General features: G+C 46.0%; 1 protein-coding gene and 1 long non-coding RNA gene across 3 annotated transcripts in view; one reads left to right on the top strand and one right to left on the bottom strand.

Moving 5' to 3' along the window:
• LOC134948986 (uncharacterized) overlaps positions 1-7,110 on the bottom strand; it is a 93,660-nt gene extending 86,550 nt beyond the window's left edge. For both annotated transcript variants that reach the window (XR_010183077.1, XR_010183076.1), the window contains exon 1: positions 6,995-7,110. This is a non-coding gene — a long non-coding RNA (uncharacterized LOC134948986). The remainder of the gene's footprint in view (positions 1-6,994) is intronic.
• Positions 1-15,371, top strand: part of CHRDL1 (chordin like 1) — a 265,958-nt gene that overhangs the window by 50,629 nt on the left and 199,958 nt on the right. The window lies entirely within an intron of this gene.

The following is a 15,371-nucleotide window of genomic DNA, read 5'->3' as shown; positions in this document are numbered from 1 at the left end:
TGATTTTGTCATTTTCTTCCAGTGATTTGGACCAATAATACCATTGATTAGAACGAATAATTCCAGTGATTTTGTCATTTTCTTCCAGTGATTTGGACCAATAATACCATTGATTAGAACAAATAATTCCAGTGATTTTGTCATTTTCTTCCAGTGATTTGGACCAATAATACCATTGATTAGAACAAATAATTCCAGTGATTTTGTCATTTTCTTCCAGTGATTTGGACCAATAAACCATTGATTAGAAGAACGAATAATTCCTGTGATATTGAGGTGTTTGTGTCGCTTAGCTTAGCCGTCCAGCGACCACAGTGCACCTCTTTTTCTCTTTTCTTTGCATCATGTGCTGTTTGGGGACAATTTTTTGAACTGCCATCCTGTCTGACACTGCAGTGCCACTCCTAGATGGGCCAGGTGTTTGTGCTGCCCTCTTGGGTCGCTTAGGTTAGTCATCCAGCGACTTCGGTGCAAATTTTAGGACTAAAAATAGTATTGTGAGGTGTGAGGTGTTCAGAATAGACTGGAAATGAGTGGAAATTGTTGTTATTGAGGTTAATAATACTATAGGATCAAAATGACCCCCAAATTCTATGATTTAAGCTGTTTTTGAGGGTTTTTTGAAAAAAAAACCCACCTGAATCCAAAACACACCCGAATCCGACAAAAATTTTTCAGGGAGGTTTTGCCAAAACGCGTCCGAATCCAAAACACGGCCGCGGAACCGAATCCAAAACCAAAACATAAAACCCAAAAAATGTCCAGTGCACATCTCTAATTATGATATATTGCAATGTATGGGGACACACAGTGGAGCAAGTAGTTGAACACGCTGGCGGGGCATGTGATGCATACTGTAGGGCATTTGAGGCACCTTAGGGGAATATTGTATCCCTTTTTTCAAATTTACTGGTAATCTGACATTTTAGTCTGACAGAGTTTGTTTTACTGTTGTTGTTGTTGTTTTTTTTTTTTTTTTTTTGGGGGGGGGGGGGGGGTTTGGAGCGCAAACTATTGCCTTGCCCTGGGTGACGAAAATCCGAGTTCCTGCCCTGGTATTACAGCATCCTAGTGAAGCCAAACTTCTTCTCCAGTACACTGGGAGATAGAGTTGGACTGCAGAGAAAGCTTTTAATACATTTTGCTGCCAATAGAAATCAAAGTGGGAGTTGGCTTTGGAATGAAAAAGCCACCGAAAATTAACTATTGCAATTAGCTCTCTGATGAATTGTATATGTTATGTGTTCTATGCATTTGCTTTTTATCTACTTTATCTACTTATAATAAATAAAACTGGGTTGACTAAAGCATAACAAAACTAGAACCATTCGGTTTATAATATCAATACACAGGGGCTGATGCTAATGTGGACAGCTATACTTCCCCCAAAAAAATCTCAAAATGATGCTCGTAAAATAGTCTGCTACATATCAACTGCCTCCAGCATGTGCCAGTAGCATATGTGCCAGGCTTATGTGAGACATGAATCACACAGCCAACCAGGTGATAAGCCTTGCACAAGGCCATGCCCCCTAATTTCAGGCACCCCACTGGGTAGCATGCAAGGGTTCAGTTCTGGCATGCAGAAAAGTTGGGAGGTATGATATACATTTACTGTACTTCAGGGGCATTTTAACAGAGGAGGGGACCCGCGTGCAGTCTCCGTCATGGGCCCCCACCCAGGGCCGAAACTAGGGTTGCTCTCACCCGGGGCAAGATAGTAAATTTGCGCCCCCCCCCCCCCCCCCCGCAAAGTTAAAAAAAAAAGTATATTTAAAATACAATTTTATATATATATATATATATATATATATATATAAAATCCCACACGTTACACCACAGAGGAGCCTCTGCCACACTACAGCCGCTCATGCACGTTACACCACAGAGGAGCTGCGTATACACATTAGATAGATTATATAGGGGGCACACTATCACACATATGGTGCAGGTCCCAGGGGAACTCTGACACCCACACACAGACCAGGGGCACCCTGACACAAAAACAGATTGTATATGACCACATTGACACACACACGGTATAGGGACCAGATGTACACTGACACACACACAAAATATATAGGGACCAGATGTACACACACACACACACACACACACACACACACACACACACACACACACACACACACACACACACACTGTATAGGGACCAGATGCACACTGACACACTGTATAGGGACAAGATGCACACTGACACACACACACTGTATAGGGACCAGACGCACACTGACACACACTGTATAGGGGCAAGATGTACACTGACACACACAAAATGTGTAGGGACCAGATACACACTGACACAACACACACAACACACACACACACACACACACACACACACACACACACACACACACACACACACACACTGTATAGGGACCAGAAGCACACAATGACACACACACACTGTATAGGAACCAGATGCACACTGACACACACACACACACACACACACACACACACACACACACACACACACTGTATAGGGACCAGATGCACACTGATGCACACACTCTATAGGGACCAGATGCACACTGACACACACACACACACACACACACACACACACACACACACTGTATAGGGATCAGACGCACACTAAGACACACACACACACACACACACACACACACACACACACACACTGTATAGGGACCACAGGAACACTGACACACACACACACACACACACACACACACACACACACACACTGTATAGGGACCACAGGAACACTGACACACACACACACACACACACACACACACACACACACACACACACACTGTATAGGGACCACAGGAACACTGACACACACACACACACACACACACACACACACACACACACTGTATAGGGACCAGAGGAACAATGACACACACACAAACACATACACATTGTAGAGGGGGAGCTGTCTGCCAGGTAGAGAAACATACCTCATAATAAATCTATCTCTGTCACAGCTCCCCCTCGTTCACAGTCCACGCTGCTGCGTTGTGTCCCCCCCCCCCCTGTTCCCAGGCATGGGGGAGGGCTGTGGGCTCAGGGCTGCTGGAGACATGCTGTCTCCGTGAAAGCTCCCCTGTCAGAGGAGCCTGCAGAGTCCAGTGCGGAATGCTGCAGCGTCAGTGACAGTGACTCATTCACTGTCACTGACTGACTGCAGCCGCCAGCCAGTGTGCTCTCATCAGTCCCAGGCTCGGCTCTGCTCAACCGCGCCGGCCAGACTACTGTCTCCGTCCTCTCTCCCTCACCTCCGCGGCAACCAGAGATTTTGGCTGCAGAAACAGCCTCCCTGGCGCCCCCACATTCCAGCGCCCGGGGCGCGTGACCCCCTAGCCCCCCCTTAGTTACGGCCATGCCCCACCTCTCCAACAGCAAGTAGACTCTGGTGACACCAAATTGCAGACTCCTCCGCAGTGAGAGGAGCCAGGTGCTGCAGTGAGACATAAATAGGGGGTCTCTCTCTTGGCCACACCAGGTGCCACCAATCCCGCTGCCACCACTGGGTGCAAGGGTTAGGTCTGTGCATGCTGTACATGCAGTTTTGTGCTCATGTGCAATGCAAAGTTACATATTTTTTACTATACAAATGAGTATGGCCCTCATTCCGAGTTGTTCGCTCGCAAGCTGCTTTTAGCAGCTTTACACACGCTAAGCCACCGCCTACTGGGAGTGAATCTTAGCTTCTTAAAATTGCGAATGAAAGATTCTCAAAATTGCGACCACACACCTCTTAGCAGTTTCTGAGTAGCTCCAGACTTACTCGGCATCTGCGATCAGTTCAGTGCTTGTCGTTCCTGGTTTGACGTCACAAACACACCCAGCGTTCGCCCAGACACTCCTCCATTTCTTCAGCCACTCCCGCGTTTTTCCCAGAAACGGTAGCGTTTTTTCGCACACACCCATAAAACGGCCAGTTTCCGCCCAGAAACACCCACTTCCTGTCAATCACATTACGATCACCAGAACGAAGAAAAAACCGTGAGTAAAAATCCTAACTGCATAGCAAATTTACTTGGCGCAGTCGCAGTGCGGACATTGCGCATGCGCACTAAGCAGAAAATCGCTGCGATGCGAAAAAATTTACCGAGCGAACAACTCGGAATGACCACCTATATTCCCAACTCAGCATTAGCTCCACAGTGTTAGTACTGCATTATATTTTATATTGACCTCACAATAGTGTTGGCATTGAATAGCAGTCACTATAAGTATGTATTGTGTTCAACTAGTGGTCAAAAAAATATTTGCTGTATTGTACACAGATCACTAAAATGTTCTATGTATGTACGTTGGTTATTAAGATATCCTCAGTATTGTATGTAGATCATTATTATGCTATTGTATATCAGACACCAGAAAGTTCTCTCTATGGCAGAGGTTCCCAAACGCGGTCCTCAAGGCACCCCAACAGTCCAGGCAGTGCCAGATTAAGATCCTGATGGGCCTGGAGCTGAAATTTATGAAGGGCCTATTGTGCGCTGGCACAGGGGGTGTGACCAGCATGGTGGGGGTGTGACTACTGATATAGGGGTGTGGTCTGTGCCGTGGGGTGTGGCTAGCACCACGAAGGGCGTAGCTAGCCACCTACCTTCAATTTACAAATTCCCTATAGATACTACTTTACGGATGTACTCTCTCATATATCTATATATATATATATATATATATCTATATATATATATATCTATATATATATATATATATATATATGTACGGGAAGTCCCACACTCTCACCCAACACAGGTAACGGCTGGGGTGCCAAATCAAAGTCTGATCCAATCATTGGGTCAAACTCAAAGTACAATACAGTGTTTCTCCACATATCAGTGGAGAAAGATAGCACTCTCCAGACTTGTAGGATATAGTGTAAGTAATAAAGTCATTTATTCAATAAACTTGGTTCCATGTAATCTTCATATCACAAACAAAGTATATACACAGAAGGGGCTCACCAACGTTTCGATCCTGGTTCCGTTTTTTTGATGCTGTCATTGATGCTGTTGATATCCTGACTTTGTACTGACTGACTGGCATATACCTTGAGAAAGGTCCGAAAACAGGACCGAAACGTTGGTGAGCCCCTTCTGTGTATATACTTTGTTTGTGATATGAAGATTACATGGAACCAAGTTTATTGAATAAATGACTTTATTACTTACACTATATCCTACAAGTCTGGAGAGTGCTATCTTTCTCCACTGATATGTGGAGAAACACTGTATTGTATATATATATATATATATATATATATACACACACACACACGCGTATATACTGGCAAACAAGTATATTACATGATCAACGTTTCAGGGCATCCGCACCATCATTAGGACCACAATGCATTGTATGTGGTTCTGACGACAGTGCGTACGTCCCGAAACACTGATTGTGGAATATACTTATTTGCCAGCAGGACCTCTCTGAGTGCTGTTTATTGGAAATATACTGATGTAGCCAGCCTTGTCCATATCGCGGGTGAAATTTGGTGCGCCTAACTGCAACTATTCGCACCCAGCGCTGAGTTAATGTATTCTCTATGGCCACGCACATGCATATCCACACGTGCAGCCATTCACGGGTACACATGGTGTGACTACTTTGTGGCTACATCTGTATGTCTTATTATAATTACGCACTAGGGCAAGCTGCCATTGATATTGTGAGTGCTGGTATTCTCCTGGATGAATATGAACATATATATACTGCTTTGACTGGGCTGTATTTTGGAGTCTGGGTGCCATAGTGGCAGCTTTTTGATGTCAGGGCCGGCCCCAGGTCAGCTAGCACCGTGTTAACCCGCTAGGGTTAGGCTACGCGGGTTGGGTTTAGAATGCAGGGAGGGGGGTTAGGGTTAGGCACCCCCCGGGGAGGGTTAAGGTTAGGCTGCAGAGGAGGGAGGCTTAGGGGGGTTAGGGATTAGGGTTAGGTACCTATTCCCAAAGGTGTCGGGATTCCCAGCCCTGGGATGCAGCAGTCGGTATTTTAACTGCCAGCATCCCGAGCGCCGGGATATCATATGTATTCCCACTACTCCACTGTATAGCAATACCACTATTCCTCCAAGATATCATTAATATACACACACCAAAACTTAAATACACCCCATCCCTCAAAACGATCCACCCTGCAGATAGTGTTTAAACACATCAACCCTCAGGTAACATTAATACACACCCATCCCACATAATAATACACCCCATATCCCTCAAATCATATTAATAAACACCCACCCCATATAATACATTCCAACCCTCTTCCCATTTATATACTCCTACACCACATAATAATGCACCCCACATAATACACCCCATAGATAACATTTACACACACACCCCACCCCCACACAATAATACACCCCACAGATAACATTTACACACACCCCACCCCCACACAATAATACACCCCACAGATATCATTTACACACACCCCACCCCCACACAATAATACACCCCACAGATATCATTTACACACACCCCACCCCCACACAATAATACACCCCACAGATATCATTTACACACACCCCACCCCCACACAATAATACACCCCACAGATATCATTTACACACACCCCACCCCCACCCAATAATACACCCCACAGATATCATTTACACACACCCCACCCAATAATACACCCCACAGATATCATTTACACATACCCCACCCAATAATACACCCCACAGATATCATTTACACACAACCCACCCAATAATACACCCCACAGATATCATTTACACACACCCCACCCCCACACAACAATACACCCCACAGATATCATTTACACACACCCCACCCCCACACAATAACACACCCCACAGATATCATACCACACTCCAAAATAATATACCCCCTACATAAATAACACACAACCCAGGATAACTTTTTTACACTTCTGTAACTTTAGTAAACCACTACCCCACCCACAGATTGCTTTTATACACCCTCACCCCACTGCAGTTACGTACTGTACATACCACAATTCTTGAACAAGTCTTGTCTTTAGCTTGGAGCCTCTTCTGAGTGTGCAGCTGCAGCACAGGAAGGGAAGCCTCCTCACAGCACGTCATTGGTGGCTGCCGGCCCGGGGGAGGGACCAGGCACCAGGAAGCACACACAGTTCCAGTGAGGCTGGCTGGGGGCTGGTATTTGTGGGAGTGACAGCTGTGCGATCAGTCCCTGCAGCTGCCTTTAACAGGGCAGAGGAGGGATTCAGCAGCGCAGCGCACTAGTTCTTATTGCAGCACAGTTCCCCCTATGAGATAGCGCCCACGCGGCTGCTCAGCTGGAGCAGCCCTCGAGCTGGCCCTGCACATGCTTTCACATCACCAGGCGTGGAGGAAGCGCTGCCGAGACACATTGTATATGCAGGGCATGGAAGGCAAGTAAAGCCTTATACGGTCTCTGTCAGCGGCACCTTTTGATCCACCAACAACGCGGCCACGAGAAAGGGGCCTAGGGTGTTGATGATGGCGGAGTGGGCAATGCCTACCTAGGAGGCTGCAGTAGAAGGAAATTTTATTTCCTGTCTACTGCAGAACAATGCTGTGGGCCTATTTTAGAGGGTGGGCCTGGAGCTGCAGCTCCATCAGCCCCATTGTTAATCCGGCCCTGAGTCCAGGTTTTAGGTATAGCCAAGGCTCAGCACAGATGGTTAAATCAAATTGACTAAGGTGCTAATTAAGTCACCTGTGGCCAAGCATGGATACATTTAAAACCTGGACCGTTGGGGTGCCCTGAGGACCGCGTTTGGGAACCTCTGCTCTATGGGATTCAGTTGGCACACCGGCGCTCAGGCACTGGAATCCAGAGCCGGAATACCGACATTGCTCTCAATGCCGACATTGCTCTCAATGCCGACGGGAAGGTAGTGTTAGGCTTAGTCACTAAAAGGGGATGGTTAGGTGTAGACACTAAAGGGGACAGTTAGGGTTAGGCTGCAGGGGGGGTTAGGGTTAGGCATCAGGTAGGGAGGGTTAGCAGGGTAGGGGAATCGGGGTAGTTTACTTACGTAGCAGCTGTCGGGATACTGACAAGTAGGATGCCACTGTCGGTATTATGACCACTGGCATCATCAGCACAGGGATTGCATATCACCACCCCTCTATATTATATACAGGTCACTATAGTGCTATAAGAATATTGTCTGCACACAGAGATCACCAGAATGGTTTCTGTATTGCATAGTGGCCACTAAGCCACTCTCTGTCTTGTATGGCACCTACTAAGTTGCTCACTGTATTTTATTACAGTTGCTAGAATGGTTTCTGTATTGAATACTAGTTATACTAGTTGTACTTGCATATAGCTTTTTAAAATAACAATTATTAATATTTTATTGGGTATAAAAAACTAGGGATGTCCACAGAACCCCATGTGTTGGTTTTGGATCTGTATTAATTTTCAGGTTTTTCAAAATCACCCTCGTGTTTTGGTTTTGGATTTGTAATTTAAAAATGAAACATTTTTTTTTTTTTTTTTGCTAAACACAGCTAAAGTCATGTAATTTGGGCCTGTTTTTGTTCCTACAATATTTTTTTTACCTAAATAACATTAATTTCCAGTGATTTCCAGTCAATTTTGATTACCTCACAACTCACAATATTGTTTTCACCAATACTTGCAAAAATATGTAGCGAACTAGCTGGCTACTAAGGCACAAAGCAGCAGCACAAACACACGGCAGTTTAACAGATTATGGCCCTCATTCCGAGTTGTTCGCTCGTTGCCGAATTTCGCTATATTGCGATTAGTCGCTTACTGCGCATGCGCAATGTTCGCAGAGCGCATGCACTTAGTTATTTTACTCAAAAGTTAGGTATTTTACTCACGGCATTACGAGGATTTTTCTTCGTTCTGGTGATCGGAGTGTGATTGACAGGAAGTGGGTGTTTCTGGGCGGAAACTGGCCGTTTTATGGGTGTGTGTGAAAAAACGCTGCCGTTTCTGGGAAAAACGCAGGAGTGGCTGGAGAAACGGGGGAGTGCCTGGGCGAACGCTGGGTGTGTTTGTGACGTCAAACCAGGAACGAAACAGATTGAACTGATCGCAGTGGCAGAGTAAGTGTCGAGCTACTCAGAAACTGCTAAGAAATTTCTATTCGCAATTTTGCGAATCTTTCGTTCGCAATTCTGCTATGCTAAGATACACTCCCAGTAGGCGGCGGCTTAGCATGTGCAATGCTGCTAAAAGCAGCTAGTGAGTGAACAACTCGGAATGAGGGCCCATAATACATCTCTGAAACATTGGCACACTACAGTGGCAGACAGGAGGATGGCAGTTTAATAAACTATACGACCCAATTAGTGAGGTGCACCGGAAATTTGTCGGGTTTTGTGTTTTGGTTTTGGATTCGGTTCCACGGCCGTGTTTTGGATTCGGACGTGTTTTGGCAAAACCTCCCTGAAATTTTTTTGTCGGATTCGGGTGTGTTTTGGATTCGGGTGTTTTTTTACAAAAACCCCTCAAAAACAGCTTAAATCATAGAATTTGGGGGTCATTTTGGTCCCATAGTATTATTAACCTCAATAACCATAATTTCCACTCATTTCCAGTCTATTCTGAACAACTCACACCTCACAATATTATTTTTAGTCCTAAAATTTGCACCGAGGTCGCTGGATGGCTAAGCTAAGCGAACCAAGTGGCCGACACGAACACCTGGCCCATCTAGGAGTGGCACTGCAGTGTCAGACAGGATGGCAGATTTAAAAAATAGTCTCCAAACAGCACATGATGCAAAGAAAAAAAGAGGTGCAATGAGGTAGCTGTGTGACTAAGCTAAGCGACCCAAGTGGCTGACACAAACACCTGGCCCATCTAGGAGTGGCACTGCAGTGTCAGACAGGATGGCAGATTTAAAAAATAGTCCCCAAACAGCACATGATGCAAAGAAAAAAAGAGGTGCAATGAGGTAGCTGTGTGACTAAGCTAAGTGACCCAAGTGGCCGACACAAACACCTGGCCCATCTAGGAGTGGCACTGCAGTTTTCTAGCGAGAGGATGAGTGCTTCCATCCTCATGTGAATCTGAACCACTAGCCATGAACATAGGCCAGGGCCTCAGCCGTTCCTTGCCACTCCGTGTCGTAAATGGCATATTGGCAAGTTTACGCTTCTCATCAGACGCTTTTAATTTTGATTTTTGGGTCATTTTACTGAACTTTTGTAGTATACTTGACGACACAGAGGTAGTGCAATGGACTACTGTACCGTACTGCTATATATATACTGGTGGTAACAGCAACATTCTGCACTGTCTCCTCCTACTATATACTGCGCACAACTAAAATGCAGCACAGGTATGGATGCATAGTATACTTGATGACACAGAGGTAGAGCAGTGGACTACTGTACCGTACTGCTATATATATATATATATATATATATACTGGTGGTCACAGCAACATTCTGCACTGTCCCCTCCTACTATATACTGCGCACAACTAATATGCAGCACAGGTATGGATGCATAGTATACTTGACGACACAGAGGTAGAGCAGTGGACTACTGTACCGTACTGCTATATATATATATATATATATATATATACTGGTGGTCACAGCAACATTCTGCACTGTCCCCTCCTACTATATACTGCGCACAACTAAAATGCAGCACAGGTATGGATGCATAGTATACTTGACGACACAGAGGTAGAGCAGTGGACTACTGTACCGTACTGCTATATATATATATATATATATATATATATATATACTGGTGGTCACAGCAACATTCTGCACTGTCCCCTCCTACTATATACTGCGCACAACTAAAATGCAGCACAGGTATGGATGCATAGTATACTTGACGACACAGAGGTAGAGCAGTGGACTACTGTACCGTACTGCTATATATATAATGGTGGTCACAGCAACATTCTGCACTGTCCCCTCATACTATATACTGCGCACAACTAAAATGCAGCACAGGTATGGATGCACAGTATACTTGACGACACAGAGGTAGAGCAGTGGACTACTGTACAGTACTGCTATATATATATATACTGGTGGTCACAGCAACATTCTGCACTGTCCCCTCCTACTATATACTGCGCACAACTAAAATGCAGCACAGGTATGGATGCATAGATTACTTGACGACACAGAGGTAGAGCAGTGGACTACTGTACCGTACTGCTATATATATACTGGTGGTCACAGCAACATTCTGCACTGTCCCCTCCTACTATATACTGCGCACAACTAAAATGCAGCACAGGTATGGATGCATAGTATTCTTGACGACACAGAGGTAGAGCAGTGGACTACTGTACCGAACTACAAGAGAGAAAGGCGCCTCCCTGAGCCTATGTTGAAATGCTGCCTGCCGCTCTCAAAGGAATAGGGTATTAGCGATCCCTAAACAAATGGAAACACAAAAACTGGACGAGAGAGCGCAGGCAGACTCCACTGAAGTTTCACAATTTTAATATATACAGTGATCACATAATATGGTATACATATACCTATTTAATACTAATAAAACCAATAAAATTCCGCACTACAACTCCATATATTCCACACAGTTTAGTGCACTGATAGACTGGTATAAAGATGATATAAAATTGATAGTCCTAAGAGTTGACAGCTGATGTTTAGATGCTGAAAGTCTGGATATTATCCATGTAACAGTCTCATATTTGTAATGAATTTGTTCAGATAAAAGTCAGATGAATACAAAGTAAGTGCACTGTTGGTTATAAATCAGACCTCTATTGATTACCTCAAGTGGACACCGCACCAGTTCCGTTCTATTTAGTGTAGCCTCATTTCAGGGTAATGACGCTTACCACTTCCTCGGTGTACGTATAGCACTAGCAAGTGCTCGGGTGCCGCTAGCTCCAGCGGCTAAGTCCAATGCTCTCTCCTTGCTGTAACGTGTCAGACTAGTAACCGCTCACCGCTTCTACGGATCATCTGGCGGTGCTGTAATTAACCAAGATGCCGTTGATCCGAGGCGATGAACCTCTGAGGAAACGACCAGATTGTGCCGGTCGAGAAACGCGTCAGGGCTGTTTTAGGATCCGACTACTTCTCATCTGACCACCTTTACCTCTTACGGCTTTTTACCCGTTCCAGCTCCACTCCACTGTCGGGTCAAATTTGCCCGAGCAGAGCCACCTGCACTGGTCCCTTTTGCAATACGGGGACCGTGGCTGCCAGCTCATCGCCTCGGATCAACGGCATCTTGGTTAATTACAGCACCGCCAGATGATCCGTAGAAGCGGTGAGCGGTTACTAGTCTGACATGTTACAGCAAGGAGAGAGCATTGGACTTAGCCGCTGGAGCTAGCGGCACCCGAGCACTTGCTAGTGCTATACGTACACCGAGGAAGTGGTAAGCATCATTACCCTGAAATGAGGCTACACTAAATAGAACGGAACTGGTGCGGTGTCCACTTGAGGTAATCAATAGAGGTCTGATTTATAACCAACAGTGCACTTACTTTGTATTCATCTGACTTTTATCTGAACAAATTCATTACAAATATGAGACTGTTACATGGATAATATCCAGACTTTGAGCATCTAAACATCAGCTGTCAACTCTTAGGACTATCAATTTTATATCATCTTTATACCAGTCTATCAGTGCACTTAACTGTGTGGAATATATGGAGTTGTAGTGCGGAATTTTATTGGTTTTATTAGTATTAAATAGGTATATGTATACCATATTATGTGATCACTGTATATATTAAAATTGTGAAACTTCAGTGGAGTCTGCCTGCGCTCTCTCGTCCAGTTTTTGTGACTACTGTACCGTACTGCTATATATATATACTGGTGGTCACAGCAACATTCTACACTGTCCTTCTACTATATACTACAATGCAGCACAGATATGGAGCGTTTTTCAGGCAGAGAACGTAGATATTTTCAGCACACTGAGCACAGATATTTGCAAGCACACTGAGCACAGATATTTGCAGCACACTGAGCAGATATATGCAGCACACTGAACACAGAAACTGAGAGAACGCAGCCACGTCCTCTCGCTATCATCTCCAAAGCACGAGTGAAAATGGCGGCGACGCGCGGCTCATTATATAGAATACGAATCTCGCGAGAATCCGATAGCGGGATGATGACGTTCGGGCACGCTCAGGTTAACCGAGCAAGGCGGGAAGATTCGAGTCTGCCTCGGAACCGTGTAAAATGGGTGAAGTTCGGGGGGGTTCGGATCCCGAGGAACCGAACCCGCTCATCACTAGACCCAATAGAAAGTAACCAATAATGTTGTCATTGAGAACTAGCTCAGAGACCAGAGGGAAGTATAGGGAAATAGAGGTGGAGTATATAGTGGAAGGCAGGTAAAAGAATAATAGATTGATCAAAGAGATTATTAAAAAATTCAAATTGAGATGTGGACAATATCGACATCTATTTTGCAACAAATTAGGAGAGAAAAGACCATAAAAGAAAACAAAAATTATTAATTGATTGAGTGATTGTTTAAAATTAATATGTGTGAGGCCTAGATCAAGAGCTATAGACGGTTCCATAGGGGGGAAAAGGCCATACAAAACAAGAATGATTGACTTATTGATTCATTGATTGATTAATTAAAATTAACATGTGTTAATAATACCACATCATTTCTGGCTAAAAATGTGTTGCAAATTATTACAGATTTTAGAGCAAGAAAATTGGTGCAAGATAGAATTGTCCTTGGGACTTCTCACCCACTGTTGTGTCGCATATTAAGAAGCACAGTTTAACAAACCAATCATTTCAGTGACAGAGACTGCCACTTTTGTTGCTGAATTACTCGGTGTGATTGGGCCCCCACAAAACAATTTTTTGGAAGGACTATCTCTGATCACTAATGAGGAGGTTGATGATGAGGGTGTAAACCAGTGGTGTGCGGTGAGGTTAGTGGCTGGGGAGGCACAAGCAGCTAACATCACCCCCCCCCCCCCCCCCATAGAGGGGAGGGGGGAAAAAAAGCGTAGCCCCCCCCCCCCCATTATTCATAAAACCAGCACCAGGCAGAACCAGCCAGGGGGGGTAATGCCATAGCAGGGGAGACACTCGGTATGGGGTCCCCCTGCCATAGCATTAATCTACCCCCCCAAGCTAGTCAGCCCAGGGCTGGAATTCCTCGGAAGCAGGGACCCCAAAAAATAAACATGGGTTCCCCCTCCCGAGCAATAACCAGCACTGGGCTGATAGCCCAGTGCTATGCCCCGCACCCCTGGTGGCGGTGGGTGCGGGTTCATTGTTCAAATTGTTCTTTACAGGTGGCCTACAGATCCCAGCAAGCCTGCCCCAGCATGCTGGCACTCGGAGAACCACAAGTGCCAGCATGCCCGGACATAATTGGCCCGCTGGCACCTGTAGTCCGCCTATAAAGAATAGTAATATTGTTCTTTACAGGTGGCCTACAGGTCCCAGCAAGCCTGCCCCAGCATGCTGGCACTTGGAGAACCACAAGTGCCAGCATGCCCGGACATAAATGGCCTGCTGGCACCTGTTGCCCACCTGTAAAGAAAATATTAAAATAAAAACACCACACAGTCTTAAAAAATAAGTTTTATTGCACAGGGTCTTCACCTGAGGGCGGCGGCCTTTAAGCTCTTTTGCATGGCTGCCGCTTCCCCAGGGCTTCAGGCGTCTTCACCTGGGGGGGCGCCACCTCCCCAGGGCTTCCAGCGTCTTTCTCTGAAGTCTTCACCTGGGAGGCAGCGGCCTTAAAGCTCTTTTGCATGGCCGCCGCCTTCCCCAGGGCTTCCAGCGTCTTCACCTGGTGGGCGGCGGCTGCTAAGCTCTTTTCCATAGCCGCCGCCCATCCAGGACTTCCGGCGTCTTCAACCTTCAGGAGCTCTTCTCCGCTCCTCCTCCGCCGTCGGACTGACAGCCGCTCCCTCGCGCTGACTTATATAAGTCAGCCAGAGGGGGCGGAGCAATGACGCGGCGAGCCGTGATTGGCTCGCGGCGGCCATCTTCAATTTCAAAAATGACGCTGAGGCGCCATTTTTGAAATGGGTTACCGCTCCGCTGCTCAAACTCTGCACCGCCGCCTGCACTCACGCCGCCCGCACCGCCGCAACCACGCCGCCCGCATCGCCGCCGCCCACACCCACGCCGACGCCCGCACCTCCGCCGCACCCACAACAGTGATTGACAGCGGATCCAGTGACGGATCCGCTGGCCAATCACTGTTGCCTGACTGACAGGGGACGTGCTTTCATAGGTTGAAAGCACGTCCCTGTGTGAAAGCGGCACCACTAATGGTGCCGCTTTCCCATGTATTTTCAATGGGCTTTTAATGCCCATTGCTAGGCCCCGCCCGCACCCGCCCCCCCGCTCCCATATCTTTCCCTATCTGACAGGGAGGCACCAC

Source organism: Pseudophryne corroboree, chromosome 8 (genome assembly GCF_028390025.1).
Source record: "Pseudophryne corroboree isolate aPseCor3 chromosome 8, aPseCor3.hap2, whole genome shotgun sequence".
Classification (NCBI taxonomy): Eukaryota; Metazoa; Chordata; class Amphibia; order Anura; family Myobatrachidae; genus Pseudophryne; species Pseudophryne corroboree.
Note: the sequence above shows the minus strand (reverse complement) of the source record. Positions and strands in the feature narration are given on the sequence as shown.